The sequence below is a fragment of the Diabrotica virgifera genome, chromosome 6, assembly GCF_917563875.1.
Source record: "Diabrotica virgifera virgifera chromosome 6, PGI_DIABVI_V3a".
Lineage (NCBI taxonomy): Eukaryota > Metazoa > Arthropoda > Insecta > Coleoptera > Chrysomelidae > Diabrotica > Diabrotica virgifera.
The window spans coordinates 134781378-134799642 of NC_065448.1; the positions used below are offsets into that span (position 1 = coordinate 134781378).

Below are 18265 nucleotides of genomic sequence, written 5' to 3' on the forward strand. Positions count from 1 at the left end.
CCAAATCTGGAATGAAAAATGGCGGTTTCCATTTAAGATTTTAAAGTCTCCCCCCCCCCCCATCATCTCCAGGGAGTGAGTGGTGGTCGTGTTTAGTGTCATTCGATAGATTTTTTGAAAAATATTGAACACGAATTTTTCAGTTTTTCGATCCGATGTTTAGTTCGCGAAATATTCGACCGTCCCGCTACTTTTGTGACACCCTGTAGGTACATAGTTTATAATTCATGTTGCCATGTTTAACGAAGAGCGTTGAAACATGAGTGAAATGTGTTTGGGCTTGTTAAATTACTGGTATAACTAAGACATAACAGCTTAGAAATTGCGGATTTCACAAACAAGTAGTTTGTTTAATTTTGTAGGAAAAGGCACATGTTCTCTAACGAAGCCATAAACTGGTGTCTGTTTCATTGTTCTTACGATTTCTTGTTTTATTATCATGCTCAATTAAGTTTGTATTATATGCACCAAAAATTTGGAACACTTATACCAAAGTTGAAAGAAAATATGAATTTGAAGAAAGGAAATAAAGTGAATTCTCATTGTGTTACAGTTAAAAAGCCTCTACAAAAATATATTACTTCTCACCTCAACATGTTGTTTCTTACTGTTAAAAAAACAGAATGTTAATTACTTTCTACTGTCCAGTAAGAGCATAATCATAATATATTCTATGCTGGCTGTTTAAAACAGTCGCATCGTGTGTAGATAAGATCCAGTGCATAAGGTAATTATGATTTTTCCATAATATCAACAAAATTTTCCGTTGTTTTCTAAATCCTAAAATAATGTTTTATGGTTTCAGGGTTTGTTCGTTTTTTTTTGTATTATGGTAACTTTTCGTTCTTCACACCATACCTTTAGTTTTCGATTAGAGATAGGCGACTGCAGGAAACGCTAGAATCGGCAACATTGCTTACGAGTTTGAGTTGCATTACCACTGTAGAATCGACGAGTGACTGAATAAATCCGCGCGAGTGGGGTACGGGAAGCAGTGTTGCCATGTGTTGGGTGTACTCCTACATCTAATTTAAAAGTAAACACCCGGTATAAGTAAATGGGCTTATTTCGGTTTTGGATGCTTCCAATTTCTTCTACATTCTTCACGTCATAAATGGTAAATGGTTATACAGTGCGCTGGAATAAGTGTTACTCCCCCTTATTAACTTATTTAGTTTTAGCACATAAGCAAAACGCTGGGACAGGTCGATTTTTAAAATAATCATAGTATGTATAAACATTTTCAATTTCTTTGCAACACGAAAATGCAGCAGCTGCATAATGCTCTGGTTAAATCGGAGAGTGCAGGAAGAGTCTATACTGGTTTCGGAGGTCTTCTCTCCGATTTCCCCAGACATCCCACTTTGGGCCTTTCCGTATTGCAAAGAAAGAAATGTCACGGATGAACTAGAACCATCTACCGAAAAACAAAATAAGTTATCAATCGAAGTAGCACAGAAAACAACAATAAATATCGTTCCCATACCACCAGATTGACAACAGGTGGAATACTTTCTTTGGTTACACCTCTTGAGATTTTCAAAATTTATAAATCATACAGGATGCCGAGGAAATTAAGATGAGAGAATTTTAAATAATTCACAACTCATCTGCTCAGCGTGGTAAAAGTTCCAACAAGAAAGATTCCTTAATACTCCTACAAAAGAGTAAATGAATTAAAAATGTATAAACATTTTCAATTTCTTTGCAACACGAAAATGCAGCAGCTGCATAATGCTCTGGTTAAATCGGAGAGTACAGGAAGAGTCTATACCGGGTTCGGAGGTCTTTTCCCCAGGCATCACACTTTGGGCCTTTCCCAAACAGAAGAGGATATGGAACTACTGATGGGGGAAAAGAAATAATCATATTATTTTAAAAATCGACCTGTCCGAGCGTTTTGCTTATGTGCTAAAAATAAATAAGATAATAGGGGGGGGGGAGGTAACACTTATTCCAGCGCACTGTATGATTCTGAAAATCGACTGGGTTTCTTACATCATACGTGATTAAAGAAAACCGCATTCCGTCGGACAACAGGAGAGTTTTCACCATGGTGATTCCAAACACTGATGTGGCTCATCAGAGATTAAAAGTCTTCTAGTGGAGATTTTATTCAGGATTCTTATCGTTACTATTCGAAGCGCGGTAAACTGCAGTATTTTGATTGTATTTATATCTTTGGGTTTTATTAACTTTGGTCTAAACGGTATTATTGTCGAAGAACATTAATACGAAGAAAAAATCAGAATAAAAGTCGAGAATGAACTAACATTGGAAATACAGTCGAACCCGCTTATTGGAATAGCCTTCGTGCCAAGCAAAAGTATTCTTATAACAGGGATATTATAATAACCGATCATATGTGCATAGTAAAAACATTTTGGGACCTCAGATTTTTATTCTTTAAACCGGGATATTCCTTTAACCGGTATTCTAATGAGCGGGTTCGACTGTACAAATCATTGCTTTTTAATTTAGTAATTAAATAATTTAAAAGAATTATTTTTTTTTAATAAAAATGTATACCATTTTTGTTCATTTGCAATGCGAAGGCAAAACAATCTTATTTTTCACTTAGAATACGGAGCGCAGTCCAGCACTCTGAATCGACGATTTTCGACTCTTATTGGAGTCTTATCGGAGAGACGTAGGCCTGCTGCTCCATACTTTAAGTGACCAACAACGAGAGTTTATCCCCCACACCGCAACTGACGTGAATTGATTAGGTGACTAGCGTCATCTGGCAATTGAAAGGTAAAGTTTTCAATCCTAATAGCGACATTAATAATATTGAAAAATATTAAAAATATTACTAAAAGATTTTTAAATTGAAAACTTATTGGTCCATTTCCCTGGTGACACCTCCAAGGCTTCTACAATATGCAAGCCAAATGGATGCTGCAGTGAAGACAAAAGGGAAGGAATTCTACACTATGCAATTCACAACCCCCATCTGCAGCTTGGTAAAGTTCCAACGGAAAATGGACCTAGTTACTCTATAGGAGTAATATTAATATAAAAATAAAAATGTATACAATTTTTATTCAGTTGCAATGCGAAGGCAAAACAATCTTATTTTTCACTTAGAATACGGAGCGCAGTCCAGCACTCTAAATCGACGATTTTCGACTCTTATTGGAGTCTCATCGGAGAGACGTAGGCCTGCTGCTCCATACTCTAAGTGACCAACAACGAGAGTTTATCCCCCACACCCTTTTTTATTTATTTTTTTATACATTTTATGATTGTAAGTATATTATTATTTATAATTTTTTTTTTCAGAAAATACGTATTTAGTTAAAAATTTTCCAACAATTATTGTTCACAAATCATTTGTGGCATATTTCAATGTGTTTGTGTGTGTTTTATTCTTTTAATTTTTGGTATTGTTTTAGTAAAAATTTTTGAAAAGTAGTAAGTATTAAAATTAGTTTAATATTTAAATAAAATATACCTAAATAAACTGTTTAAAGTATATTAATTTCGTTGAAATCATAATAATAGAAGTATAACTTCTTACGTGCGTACAAAGTACACACACATTCTTTTTTTTTGTCTTTTGTCCCTCGAGCGTACTTAGTCGGTGCTCTATTCTACTGTTGTTTCTTTCTTCTTGTCTATTGTATACTTTCCTTACCTTATTCCCAATTGCTTACTAACTTCGACTATCTTTCCTTCCAGAGCCGTAATATCGTAGCAATTAATATCCCGTATGTTGTTCATTCGTTTGGCATCGGTGCTCACAAACGGTACACCGTGTATTCATTGCCAACATTTTCCTTCGATTGTTATGCGCTACGTCATTCTACCCTTGCGGAACACTCGCCAGACCGCTGGTTCGGTCAGAATTCGGAACCCCGCAAACATGTACGCGCAGACGCCGCAATCGTTGCGTCTCGACGCCGGTTTCTATACATCGATTTAGTTCCTACAAGAGCGTTAGAAACTGTTGCTCGGTTTTATTCTGAAATTATATCTCGTATACGATATACCTGATCCCTTAAATCCGAAAAAGTGTTTGTGATATATACTTTAGCGACGTTTTATAAATTTCTATTATTAGCTTAATTAAGGATAAAGATTTCGAAAACAGGTAAGCGCTTTTATCAATTAACCTCAATTCTCTATTGAATATTAATTGCCTCAATCCCTCCATATGTGTCGTTCTCTATTTTATCTCGATATGCATCCGTGTTCGTTAAAATAGCGTAGTTATTTTCGCTGTTAGTACGTCAAGTGTACCTTATTTTTTTGTTGACAGTATGTATGTGCCAAATTTTAAAATACAGTTGTTGACAAGTAGTTCTTAATGAACGGCTGTTTAAACAACGTTGACATGTTGTAGTCAAATAACACTATTTTTTTGATTCAAAATCGATACATGACCTATTGACCTGAACGAGTTCATCACACTGTATATCCCACGTTTCTGTCAGATAGATAATTTTGCAGGATCAATCTGGGATTCGGACTGCATTTTGCAATACTGTTGTACTGGAGAATTGGCTAGACATGAATGGATAATTTTGACTTGAGGAAGAAGAATATTCGTTATAAACAATTGAACCCTACAAATAATCTCCAATGAAACAATAATTATAGATGCTCTGGCAAGAAATGTTTCACAGTTAGCGTCAAAATTGTTAAGAATATATAAAAATGTCAGTAATATGGTCTAAAGAAAAAATTAAAATTGTTTTTATTGTTGTAGTAGTACATTCTTTTACGGTTTTTGCGGTAAATTTTAAAGAACCGCTTGGATTGAGATGGAATTTGGCATACGCATAGCTAACATGTCAAAGAAAAAAGTGATATTGTGCCGATGTGTGCTTTTGTCCTGGGGGTGACATTCACCCCCTCTTGGGGTTGAAAAAATATATGTCAAAAATAAGTCCGGAAATAGATAAACTGACTAATTTTAAGTAACGTTTGTTCTATAGAGTTTTTTCGCCAAGTCAACACTTTTTGAGTTATTTGCGAGTGAATATGTTCATTTTTCAACAAAATAACCACGTTTTTAGACGGCTTTTCGCAAATAACTCAAAAAGTAAGTATTTTGTCGAAAAAAAACGTTCTTAGGAAAAATATAGCCTGTAAAAAATAAAAAAAATGGTGTACGCTTGAGGTATCTGGACCTCGTAGAACCAGAGTTATAGCCAATGAAAAATAGTTTCATATTCGCCAAATTTCAAATAGGCTATTTCAACGTGAAATATCCAAAAAAATAAAGCACTTTTTGGGGAAAACCTATTACAACTTTTTTAAAGTGTTTAAAAAAAGCTTTATTTCTGTTTTTATAAAAAGTTTCTAGCATCAAATTTAAGCAAGTTACGCTCAAAATAAAGTTGCTCCCTTTTGTTTTGGCAAAAAAAATGGGGAAGGTCACCCCCTAATTGGCAACCTAACTGAAATTAATCTTTACCGCTCCACAAATTATTTAACTTAGTTGTGTTATGATATGTAAGTTTCATTGACTCAAAGTGCTTATTTTTTTTTAAATTTGGTTTTAAAATATAAGACAAGAATGAAATCTTTTTTAAGTACTTCAAATAATTTGTAATGAGTTTTACCCAAAAAGTGCTTCATTTTTTGGTTATTTCACGTTAAAGTATTCCATTTGGAATTGAACGAATATGAACCTATTTTTCATTAGCTATAACTCTGCTTTTACCAGGTATAGAGACCTAAAATATACACATTTTTTTTCAATTTTTTGCTGGCTATATTTTTGCTAAGAATGTTTTTTTCGACATAATACTTACTTTTTGAGTTATTTGCGAAAACCCGTCTAAAAGCGCGGTTATTTTGTTGAAAAATGAACATATTCACTTGCAAATAACTCGAAAAGTATTGACTCAATGAAAAAACTCTATAAAACAAAAGTTACTTAAAATTAGGCAATTTATCCATTTCCGGACTTACTTTGGACCTATATTTTTTCACCCTCCAGAAGAGGTGAAAGCCACCCCCATGGCAAAATTACACATCGGCACAATATCACTTTTTTTCTTTGACTTGTTAGCTATGTGTATGCCAAATTTCATGTCATTTCAAGCGGTTCTTTAAAATTTACAGGTTTTGCAATATTTTACCGTTAAAGAACGTACTATAGAAAATGATAAAATCATAGAGAAAAGCCGCAGTTGTTTTAAACAGTTAGTAGTCAATGCAGTATGTATATACAAATATACAGGGAACCAAAATTAATTCACAACATTGTTCCAAATCACATATTCTGGAATCAAAAATAGTTCGATTGAACCTAACTTACCTCAGTCTTAGTTAACTTACTTTAAAAAAAATTTACAGCACTTTAAAGTTACAATATGAAATTCGATTTTTTCTAAATATCGAAAAGTATTAGAGATTTTTTATTGAAAATGGACATGTGGCATTCTTATGGTAGACGTACCTACATCTTAATAGTTATTTATGATATAAGTGTTAAAAGTACACGTTTAAGGCACGCATGTGAAAGTTTGCAGAATGGGCGATAGCGCGTTCTGCAATTCACATGAGTGCCTTAAAAATGTACTTTTTAACACGCATATCATACAATATTTTTTATACAAACGTAATTACAGGACAATATCTACAAAAGTTTTTACTTGAACTTGACTGACATTCCATTTTTATATTTTTTTGACATTACATCAAAATTGTCTATACGGTCAATACGAACTGCAGTGCCTTAATAGTATATTAAGAGGAAACAGTAGCGATCAACAGGTAGCGAAAACGCGTTCCAAGATTGCGGCTGTAATTTTGAATATTTTTTCGAGATATTTGGCACACGTATTCGTAATATAATAAAGAATGGCGGTACAGAGCCCAATTTGAAAAATATATTAATATGTGGAAATTACTCTGTAATTAAATACAATATTAAAAAAACGAGCCTGTACCGCCATTAAGAACAACAAAAAAATACACTTTCTTCAAATAAACTTTTTTATCCGATGCCTAGATTTTGTGTCATTTTGGAACTACTAAAATTTTTTATTTCATTAGTAGTTCCAAAATGACACAAAATCTAGGCATCGGATAAAAAAGTTTATTTGAAGAAAGTGTATTTTTTTGTTCTTCTTAATGGCGGTACAGGCTCGTTTTTTTAATATAGTATTTAATTACAGAGTGATTTCCACATATTAATATATTTTTCAAATTGGGCTCTGTACCGCCATTCTTTATTATATTACGAATACGTGTGCCAAATATCTCGAAAAAATATTCAAAATTACAGCCGCAATCTTGGAACGCGTTTTGGCTACCTGTTGATCGCTACTGTATCACCTTAAGTATGGAGAACGGTAAGGGTTTTATACCGATCGAAGACAATTGTTTGGAGGAGGAGCGGAACGACGACTCCAATTATTGTCTGAGATCGGTTACCCTTAACGTTCGACATGCTTATAACGTTTTTGCACGATTGATACCATTATAAATTATAAAATTAAACATTTTCGTCATATTGACTAGTTTCATTCATTTTATCAAGATAGATACTTTGGTTGTTAGGTAGTAACTAGGGTGCATAACAACAATGGAGAATTGAGTTTTTATTTAGTTGTCAATAATTTTAAGTACAATTTTGATTATTATAAATTAAAATATGAGCGAAAGTGAATTTGAAGAAATTGAACGGGCTTGGGAAGAAGGGTGTTCCGCAATTATTCCCGAAAAATCCAAAATCCGTTATCAAAATACCTACCAAAGTTTTAAAAAATGGTGCGAAGGCAAGAATTTAAGAATCGAAGAAGATACTCTATTGGCGTATTTCGTTCAAAGACATATGCAGTTGAAAGCTCCTGGAAGCCTCTGGGCAGAATATTCAATGATTAAATCCACCGTTTTTCTTTATGATGGCATTGATATTTCCAAATTTTCAACTTTGATCGCGTATTTGAAGAGAAAAAATGTTGGATACTACTAATGTATGCGATTCTGCAGGAGTTTCTATTAGAAGTGAAACCACAGCCCAAACAAGTGGGATTTCATTAAATAATTTAACAAATTGTACCATAAGTTTCAATATTAATAAATAATTCGTTAGTTTCCTTTATTCTTTCAAAAAATAAATTAAAATTAAGAGATTTTTTAACTCGACGGTAAGTGAATTACTTACCGTCGAGTTGGAGTACTTACCGTCGAGTTGGATTACTTACCGTCGAGTTGCTAGTAAATGTCACCTACTGACGTAAAATCTGTCACGGTAAACAGTCAAAAATGATCAATCGTGCAAAAAAATATTTTAAAGCACTAGTGCCTTAAAGTAGCATTTTTAACGCTCGTATGGAGTGATAAAAATTGCATTTTTAACACGGTTGTATAGAAAAAATTACTGTGCAATACACAAACTTTTGTGTACGTTTCAATTAAATTATTATAGATGTACCATTATAGTATGATATAATTGATCCAAATAATGGCATAACCCAGACATCCAAAGTGAAAGTTATCCTCCAGCACCAAATTGTTCTATATGGTCCACATAATGTTCAGAAAAAAGTCACACCATTTTGAGCGTCGGGTTTGGGGGGAGAGGGGGAAGAAATTGGTAAATTCGTAGTTTTTTAGGTTTTTCGTCAATATTTCTAAAACTATGCGGTTTAGCACGAACAACCATTTATCCAAAAATGTTCTACATTAAATTTGCAATAAAAAAGGTCTTATGCATAATCCTTCTAAACTGAACGGTTGCAAAGTTACGGAGGTAGTATAGTATAATTGGTCCAAAAAAAGGCCTAACCCAGACATCTAAAGTAAAAGTTTTCCTCCAACACCAAATTGTTCTATATGGTCCACATATTGTTCAGTAAAAAGTTAAACCATTTTGAGCGTCCGGTTTGGGGGGAGATGGGGGAGAAGTCGGTAAATTAGTAGTTTTTTTACGTTTTTCGTCAATATTTCTAAAACTATGCTTTAGCCCAAGGGTGGCGAACGTGAGGCCTTAAGGCCGCATGTGGCCTTTTCTTGCCCAAGTTGTGGCCTTTTCATAAATTAAAAATTATAAAAATATACAACACTCAAATTAAAACCCGCCTAAGAAGTCAAATAAGTGATGTTCATTTGGAATTAATTATTTATATGGGAAATAAGCCACAATTAAAATGAAAAAAATAATTTTATTAACGTTTCGACGCCCAAATCGGGTGCCGTTGTCAAAATACAAAATATTACTAAAATAAATAAAAGTGTTGTTGCTAAGCAAAAAAATTCTTCTAATAATTTATTTAATCTCACTCATTTATATTGGCAATTCAGACATATATTATACATTTTAAAGTAGAAGACTTTAAAATGATATTGCCAATATTTATGAGTTGCGTTCCTGGGACGACTTACTGAAAGATAGTTCATTCGATTACATGAAATTAACCCCAACTCAAGAATATCCGTCATAAAAAATTATAGCATGTGATATGTCTTTAAAAAGACAACCAAATGCAACGACAGTAAAATTCTCGAGTTAGAGACTTCATAGTAAATCACAAGGGAAAACCAGAAAAAAAAAGATCTCAAATATGTCAACACGCATGGGATAATGAACATAGAGTTCAGTGGAGAGATTCAAGTATAGTCCTGAAAGAATCAGATAGTAAAAAGAGAAAAATCAAAGAAGCGGCTCTAATTATGCTAAATGAAACCAATTGTGTCGCAAATTCCTCGGTAGAATGCAGTAGGATGTGGTTACCCATACTGAAAGAGGAAGTCAATAGAAAGAAAATACCAAGATTAGTAAGTCAATAATATCGAGCTAGTACATATTTTATATTTTAGTATTACTTATATATCTAGTATTATTAATATTATTTATAATTTAAACATGTTACAAGTCAGAATTTGGTATTATTATTTGAGAGTAAATTAATGTAAGACCAAATACTTACGATGTCGGGATAGTATCACAGGGTTTTTCCTGGTTTTCCCTTGTGATTTACTATGAAGTCTCTAACTCGAGAATTTTACTGTCGTTGCATTTGGTTGTCTTTTTAAAGACATATCACATGCTATAATTTTTTATGACGGATATTCTTGAGTTGGGTTAATTTCATGTAATCGAATGAACTATCTTTCAGTAAGTCGTCCCAGGAACGCAACTCATAAATATTGGCAATATCATTTTAAAGTCTTCTACTTTAAAATGTATAATATATGTCTGAATTGCCAATATAAATGAGTGAGATTAAATAAATTATTAGAAGAATTTTTTTGCTTAGCAACAACACTTTTATTTATTTTAGTAATATTTTGTATTTTGACAACGGCACCCGATTTGGGCGTCGAAACGTTAATAAAATTATTTTTTTCATTTTAATTGTGGCTTATTTCCCATATAAATAATTAATCATAAAAATGCCACAAGGAAATAGCTTCAGAACAACGTTCATTTGGAAGATCAACTTAAATTACGTACCACGTCAATTGAACCAAATATTTCTTTTTTGTCATCCAATAAACAACCACAGAAACCCCATTAAATTTTCTGGATCGTACAATTAAATGTCAAATTTTTTGGAATTTATTAATTGTATGTCATTTTAAAAAATAAACTATTTAATTGCAAAGTAAATTATTTATTTTAATTTTGCATATTATAAATCTTTTTAATTAAATCGTATAAGTATATATATGGATGCGGCCTTCTAAAAAATGGTAAAATGAAAATTGGCCTTCTAATATAAAAAGGTTCGCCACCCCTGCTTTAGCCTAAACAATGGTTTATACAAAAAATGTTCTACATAAAATTCTACATAAACAAAAAAGGTCCTATACATAATTATTATAAAATCAACGGTTCCAGAGTTACGGAGGGTGAAAAGTGGAGGTTTTCGATACTTTTTATATTATCTGGGAAATTGATGATGATTTTGGGTGGTGTGGTTGACGTTTCTTCCAGGGCTTATCACTAACATATCATCGGCCACTGAAATAGCAAATTTTATTTACAAAACACAATCCTGTTAAAGAAAATTTCTATAAATTGGCCAAAGAATATAAAAAGTATCGAAAACCTCCACTTTTTACCCTCCATAACTCTGGAACCGTTGATGTTATAACAATTATGTATAGGACCTTTTTTGTTTTAAATTTCACGTAGAACATTTTTGTATAGAACATTGTTTTTGCTAAAGCATAGTTTCAGAAATATTGACGAAAAACGTAAAAAAACTACTAATTTACCGACTTTTCCCCCATCTCCCCCCAAACCGGATGCTCAAAATGGTGTAACATTTTACTGAACAATATGTGGACCATATAGAACAATTTGGTGTTGGAGGATAACTTTCACTTTGGATGTCTGGGTTTGGGTCTAGTTATACCATACTATTAGTTAAACATAATAATTTTTAATTGGAACATACACAAAAGTTGGGTGGGGGGGGGGGGGAACAAAACTCCCATAACATTTTTACGGGGTTCACAAATTTCACTGTTATTTTTTTTTAAGATATTCCTAATATAAGAATGCCACATATATATTTTTAATAAAACATCTCTAGTTTTCTATATTGGAAAAAATCGATTTTCATTTTGTAACTTCAAAGGGCTGTAACTTTTTTTATGTGCAAATTTCTACTAAGATAAGTTATAGAATATGTGATTTAATTTATGACTGCCTTTTTGTTACACCCTTTATATAATCATTATTCAACTGTTACGGAAAAATTAAACAAATTTAGAACTTATGACAGTATTAACGGCAACTTTAATTCAAAACGCCGAAAACTGATCGTCGTCGATGGGAAATCGCAGGTATAACTAATAATACCTACTATTAATTCTTTATTGTTATTAAATAGCCTGGTAACTACAACTACAGTGGACCTAATTCATAGTTAGTATGTGAGTAAATCCGGGTTAGAATCACATAGGGGCGGATATTTTAGAATTTAATCAATTAGTACGATGGTGAATGATGAACATATATCGAAAAATTGTAGTTTTGATGATAATTACCACTTTTTGACAAACCTCATACATTATTGAAACAATTTGATACATACAGATGGCGTTTTATACTTCAGACCATAACAAATTTTTATGAGTATGTACTATTTTTTTCTTCTAAAATTAATAATCAAAAACTTTTATTTAGCGCTGCTGTTTTATACAATTAAAAAAACAAAAAAAAACAACTAAAAAATATTAATATTTTGTATTTTGACAACGACGCGACGCCCGAAGTGGAAGTCGAAACGTTAAAAAATTATTTTTTTTAAGTTAAATTGTGGCTTATTTCCCAATTAGAATAGTTAATTCCCTTATCAAATTTTTAAATTCAATACTAATATATTTAATAGATATCATTATTATAACAATAATATGCTTAATCAATTAAAAACTTAATGTTTTGTTCAGAGTGTGTTTTTCAAACAATGATTCTTCAACCACAGATAGACCATAAGATCGAGACCAAAAGTTCATTTGTATGGACCAAGTATTCACTTATGACTATGCAAATATGCAAATAAAAAAGTATGAAATATGCGCATAAATATGCAGTATTTTACCCAAAAATATGTATTTTTATCTAGAAAATATGCATGTAATAAAAACAATATTTACAATGTTTTTTTATTTATAATCTTCACATGTTGTATTAATTAACATGTACCTATGCATTTTACAAACCAAGCTTATGTAATTAAATATTTCAAGTATTTTAACAAATAAATGATATTATTTTAAATTGTAGTAACAATAAATTATCAAATGCTGTTCAAGAATTTCAATTTTTTTTTCAAATTTACTATAATAGTTGGTTCTAAATTACGTGGTTCGGAAAATGTCCCAGCTAGTACTTGAACCACTTCAGAAAGAACCTGGTAACTATACCCCATTCCACGAATATACGACCCTCTTGGATTATCGCGACAACGAATATTTTACTGTGCAAAATATAAAGAACGAAAGTAAATTGCAAATTATATTGTTGTTTATTGGAGTAATTATTAGAGCAGAATACTTTCGTAGGTACTTCTTATGTTGCACCCTAAAATATTCGTTGTCGCGATAATCCGAAACAGTCGTATATTCGTGGAATGCATCATACTGTTTATTTACTATGTATTTAATATGTATTACTTTTAATGTTTTGACACAATGATACAAATTCTTTTATTAAAAATGTACTGTCTGACAATGATAATTTGGAAGATTCTAATAATTGGGTAATAGTTTTCTAAACAAAACTATAGTTTGATTTTATGAATGGCACTGAACTGTTTATTTTCGACATTTTCAAAGCACAATAATAATTATTCACAATTACAAAGACACTTGTTCATGGCTTATTTTACAACAAACGTGAAATGGCCCGTCAAAATAAAAATTTTTACCTAGAGATAGTTGCCTGACAGATGTTGGAACCCTTGTATCAAGGACAAAATGTAACAAAACTATAAAAATGTGAATACCAAACGATTATAAACAAAATCAAATATTGAGATTTTCAAGCTATTTGTTACCTGAGTATAAAAAGATATATGTATACTATGTATAGTTACAACCAAAATTTCAAATTATATGCACTTTATGCATATTTATATAAAAATATGCAAAACTGTAAATTTTTTGCATTTTCTATGCATAATATGCAAAATATGCAAGTTGCATATTTGACTAAGTCTACTTATGAAGACGTATACATAACCTAAAAAGATCAGGTTGTGATTATTTTATGATAATTGTGATATTATTTAATTTTCTGAGGACGATTTCCGGAGAGATCGAAACGTCAAACAGTAGTTAATTAAAAAATTTGTAATTTTTAATACACCAACAATAATTGTGGATCAATCAAATATAAACATAACACCAAATTTAACATGCCACAAGAAAACAGTTTCAGAACCTTTCTAACGGCAGTGTTTTGATATGCAGCGTTTATTTATTGTATGTAGTTTATGTTTATACATTTATGGTATATATTCCAGATGGATTACATACATATTTCATGTTTTATTGTAGCTACAATGTAAACATATGTATAAAAAATTAATTATTTACAGAAAGAGACATAACTAACATTTATTAGTAGTGGGTAATATTTGAAATACTCCATTATTGTGTTGGCGTTTGATTTTATATCGGCTATTGGAAAACCTTTTTGGGAAAATAATAGTTATTTATCTACTCTATGTCATATTATGTATAAGTTTTTAGTTTGTGAAAACTGTCATTATAGATAGCAGTGCGTGAAGTGTTTAAAGTATGCGTGAAGTAACAATGTATTTTAAATGGGACTTACTTTTTCGCACTGTTTTTGATATTCTTTCATATAATCAAATACATACATATTCTTAACTTTCGCGTTGTCATGGTGATGACATAATGGGCAATAAATTACGACAAAAGTTTTGACAGTTTTGTGCTTTGAAAGAAGTTAGAATTTTTAAATGTCATAGTTCTAAAAATTGTAGAATGGAAATAAATTCCAGTGACGAAGAGTTACAGTTTTTTCATTTGTTCATCATAGATAAAATATTGTACATATGAAACTGTACGTGAAGTACTTTTTGCTAACTTACGCGATGTATAGCACTAGCTTCGTTGTCGCTCGTGCTCTAAATATCGCGTGCGTTCGCAAAAAGCATACTTCACGAACTATTTCATAAATAACTATTATCTACTCTATGTCATGTTATGTATAAGTTTTTAGTTTGTGAAAACTGTCATTATAGAATGCTATGCGTGAAGGGTTTAAAGTGTGCGTGAAGTAACAATGTATTTTAAATGGGATTTACTTTTTCGCACACTTTCAATGGGTTTTTTGGCACATTTTCATATAATCAAATATCCTTAACTTTTGCGTTGTCATGGTGATGACAATATGAGTAATGACTTACAACAACAATTTTGACAGTTTTGTGGTTTGAAAGTAGTTAGGATTTTTAAATGTTAAAGTTCTAAAAATTGTAGAATATAAATGAATTCCAGTGACGAAGAGTTACAGTTTTTTTATTTGTTTATCGTAGATATGAAACGATGATATATGTATTGTATGAAACTGTGCGTGAAGTACTTTTTGCGAACTTACGCGATGTATAGCACTCGCTCCGTTGTCGCTCGTGCTCTAAAAATCGCGTGCGTTCGCAAAAGCATACTTCACGAACTGTTTCATAAATAACTATTATGATATGTGTTAACTGTACAATTTTAAGGCACGCATATGAAAGTTTGCAGAATGAGCAAAGCGAATTCCTATTTATTATAACAAAACAAAAGCAACTTTGACATTTAATAATGCGTTAGTTAGATGGCTCTACTCGAGTTGCTTGGGAACAAAACAACAATGAAGAAAATTGCTCCATGGGAAGCAGAGATAATGCATTTTTTAACGTATACCGATTTTGAAATTTGAGATTACATTTTCTCCAACCTGATTTTTGATTGGAATTTTGCTATTTTTGCAATTTTCACTCGTAATATCGATAGTTTTTATTATCATAATATATGTTATGATTATTTTAAAGATATGAAAATTGGTGTGAAGAAAGAGGATAAAAATAAAAAGGTGATGGTTCGAAAATTATGATCCTATTGTTTATATCTTTGCCGTAAATGCCGGTCAACTTTGACCGGTTGCATCTCAGGAACCACTCATCACAATTAAACGTTTTTCCTTTTAAAAAAACCGTCCTGTCGCTTTTTTTCTAATACCGTTTTCATGATTTAATTTAATTTAATATTTCCCGAAATATTCTACTTGTTTATAAGCCAAAAAATTGTTTATAATCTTAAAATATTCCTGAGGCCGCTTAAATAGTCTAATTTCAATTCTGTAAAGTACATTAGAGGTACAGTGTCTTTTTATACAAAAATCATAGTTGTTCTTATGTATCATAATTATTGTGGTTATCATAGCGACCGTAAATTTTTAATTAACAATTCAATTGTTGCTAAACTGTTCATTCAATTTCCATCGGCTTCTGAAATTATAATCTATATAAAAAGAGCTTTTTACTACCAAGTTATTTAATTATTGATAAACAATGATTTATCTAAAATTTTAGTTGAAAATTAAAGATTTTGTTGGAAAAACCCGCATTTTCCGGGGAAAATTTTCGTCTAAATAAATCTGGAAAAACACGTCTCTATGCAGAATTTAATTACGGTTAATTTTTATTTGGGTGTTTTTGGCGTAAAATTAAAATTTTTGGAGTTATAGAGCAAAAGTTGAAAAAAAAACTATTTTCGGGCGCCATTTTGTTTATAAAAAAAGTAACACACTGTCTGCGGACTTTGCATACCTATATTATTAATATATACAATCATAAGGTTCGATTCCAGCAATAAAATTGCTGGTAAATAACTTTTCCTTGTATTTTGCTAATTAGCCCAGAGTAATAATTTAAGAAACGATTTGAGTATGACCAATTCCACATTAAAACCATACATTAGCTCATTGGATGGTCAACCAGAAGTTGCCGAAATGCACTGAATGGTGTAGTTTTTGGTTTTGCAGTATGTAGTATACATTGATTTACTATATATTGATCTTGTGGTTTAACTGTTTACCGTTTGAGTGCTAAGAAGGAAAATGAAGGGTAGATTAAAGAAATAAAAGCAGCTGTTGATACCGACGTTATTCTAAATGTTTGCTAGCAAATGTCGTAGCTCTTTTGCAAGCAGTGTATTCATAAATCTGAGAAGGGTTGCATTTATTTTACCGTTATTTTTACATAAAAGAGAAGTAAGTTTCATATTGTATGAATTGAATGAATAACATTGAATACAATTTACCATTATATCCACTGTTTTGTGGACTAAGTTTCATATTGTATGAATTGAATGAATAACATTGAATACAATTTACCATTATATCCACTGTTTTGTGGACTGTTTTGTAAAAAAATAATCATTCAATAAAATGGTATCGTGTGATTAAAATTTGATACACTATTCTTATGGCTCATTTTGCAACATAACAATAATATGTGAAGTTTGCGCATTAAAAAAATTACAAAAAAACTGGTAAATACTATTAGGTCTGGATTCCGCGTATGAAAAAAAAGTTGATTAATAGCAAGCTGAAAATTTGTTAATAGCTTAAGGGTGTCTAGTCGGATAAACTTTGATATATGGGAACACTGGAACACGGGCAGTTTTAATTGTGGAACAGGTTAAAAATTTGGAACGGTCAGACCACGAAAACGGTACATTTATTTTGTCCGACAGAACAGACTTAAAATCTCCGAACAGAGATTAAACTCTCTTGCAAAAATCAGACTGCTATTTATCACCTGTCATAATTCCTGTCATTTGACATATTCTACATGTTCCACTCATTAAAACGCCCATTTGGAGATAAATAGCAGTCTGATTTTTGCATGAGAGTTTAATCTCTGTTCGGAGAGTTTAAGTCTGTTCTGTCGGACAAAATACATGTGCCGTTTTCGTGGTCTGACCGTTCCAAATTTTTAACCTGTTCCACAATTAAAACTTCCCCTGTTCCAGTGTTCCCATATATCAAAGTTTGTCCGACTAGACACCCTAAAGTTATTAACAAATTTTCAGCTTGCTATTGATCAACTTTTTTTTCATACGCGGGATCCAGACCTATATGAAGTCTTGAGAGAGAACAAAAAAAATGTGAAAAATTATTTAAAACGATCTCTTGCAAACTAAACAAAGTGAGTTTCAGACCAAGTATCAACGTATTGATAAATTGCATTGGTTTGCGTGGTTGAAATCTTACAATTCGAAACGCCTATCAGTTTTAGAAGCTTGGAAATAATTTCTCGTCTTTGATGTTAGCCTCCGGCATTGTTTTAATAATCACACCATCCCTTATTGGCCTTAAAACACTTAGTGATCTGTCTTGTACTGTTATTACTATTCTTTCTTCTGCCATTCGGCTAATGTGTTCGTTTCATTCCTGTTTCTGTTTTGTTACCCATGCAATCATGTTTTCTACATTACATACCCTTCTTATATTCTTGCTTCTCTTTTTATCCAGTAAGTTTTTCGTTGATATACTTTTTTTTTCAATATCTCCATAACTAGTTAGATACGATGGAAAGCCATATGCCGGTTTATTACATATATTCAATGGTACCTTTTCTGTAATTTTTATTAGGTTTCTTCGCGCTGTCTTCCAGATCTGAATATGTTTTTTGTGTGATATTGTTCTGAATTTATTGTTTGTTGACTTTTGTAGTAAGCGTAAGTACAATGTTCTGTACATTTTTATACCCTTATTTATAGTTATTGGGGTCTTCGTTGTCTCTTTTTTTTAACATCATTATACTATTTC

General features: G+C 31.7%; 1 protein-coding gene across 1 annotated transcript in view; it reads left to right on the top strand.

Annotated features, from left to right (window-relative positions):
• Positions 1–3926: 3926 nt before the first annotated feature.
• LOC114338186 (tyrosine-protein phosphatase non-receptor type 9) overlaps positions 3927–18265 on the top strand; it is a 215724-nt gene continuing 201385 nt past the window's right edge. The window contains exon 1 of the mRNA XM_050652876.1: positions 3927–4096. The gene's annotated coding sequence lies outside the window, so the exon portion shown is untranslated. The remainder of the gene's footprint in view (positions 4097–18265) is intronic.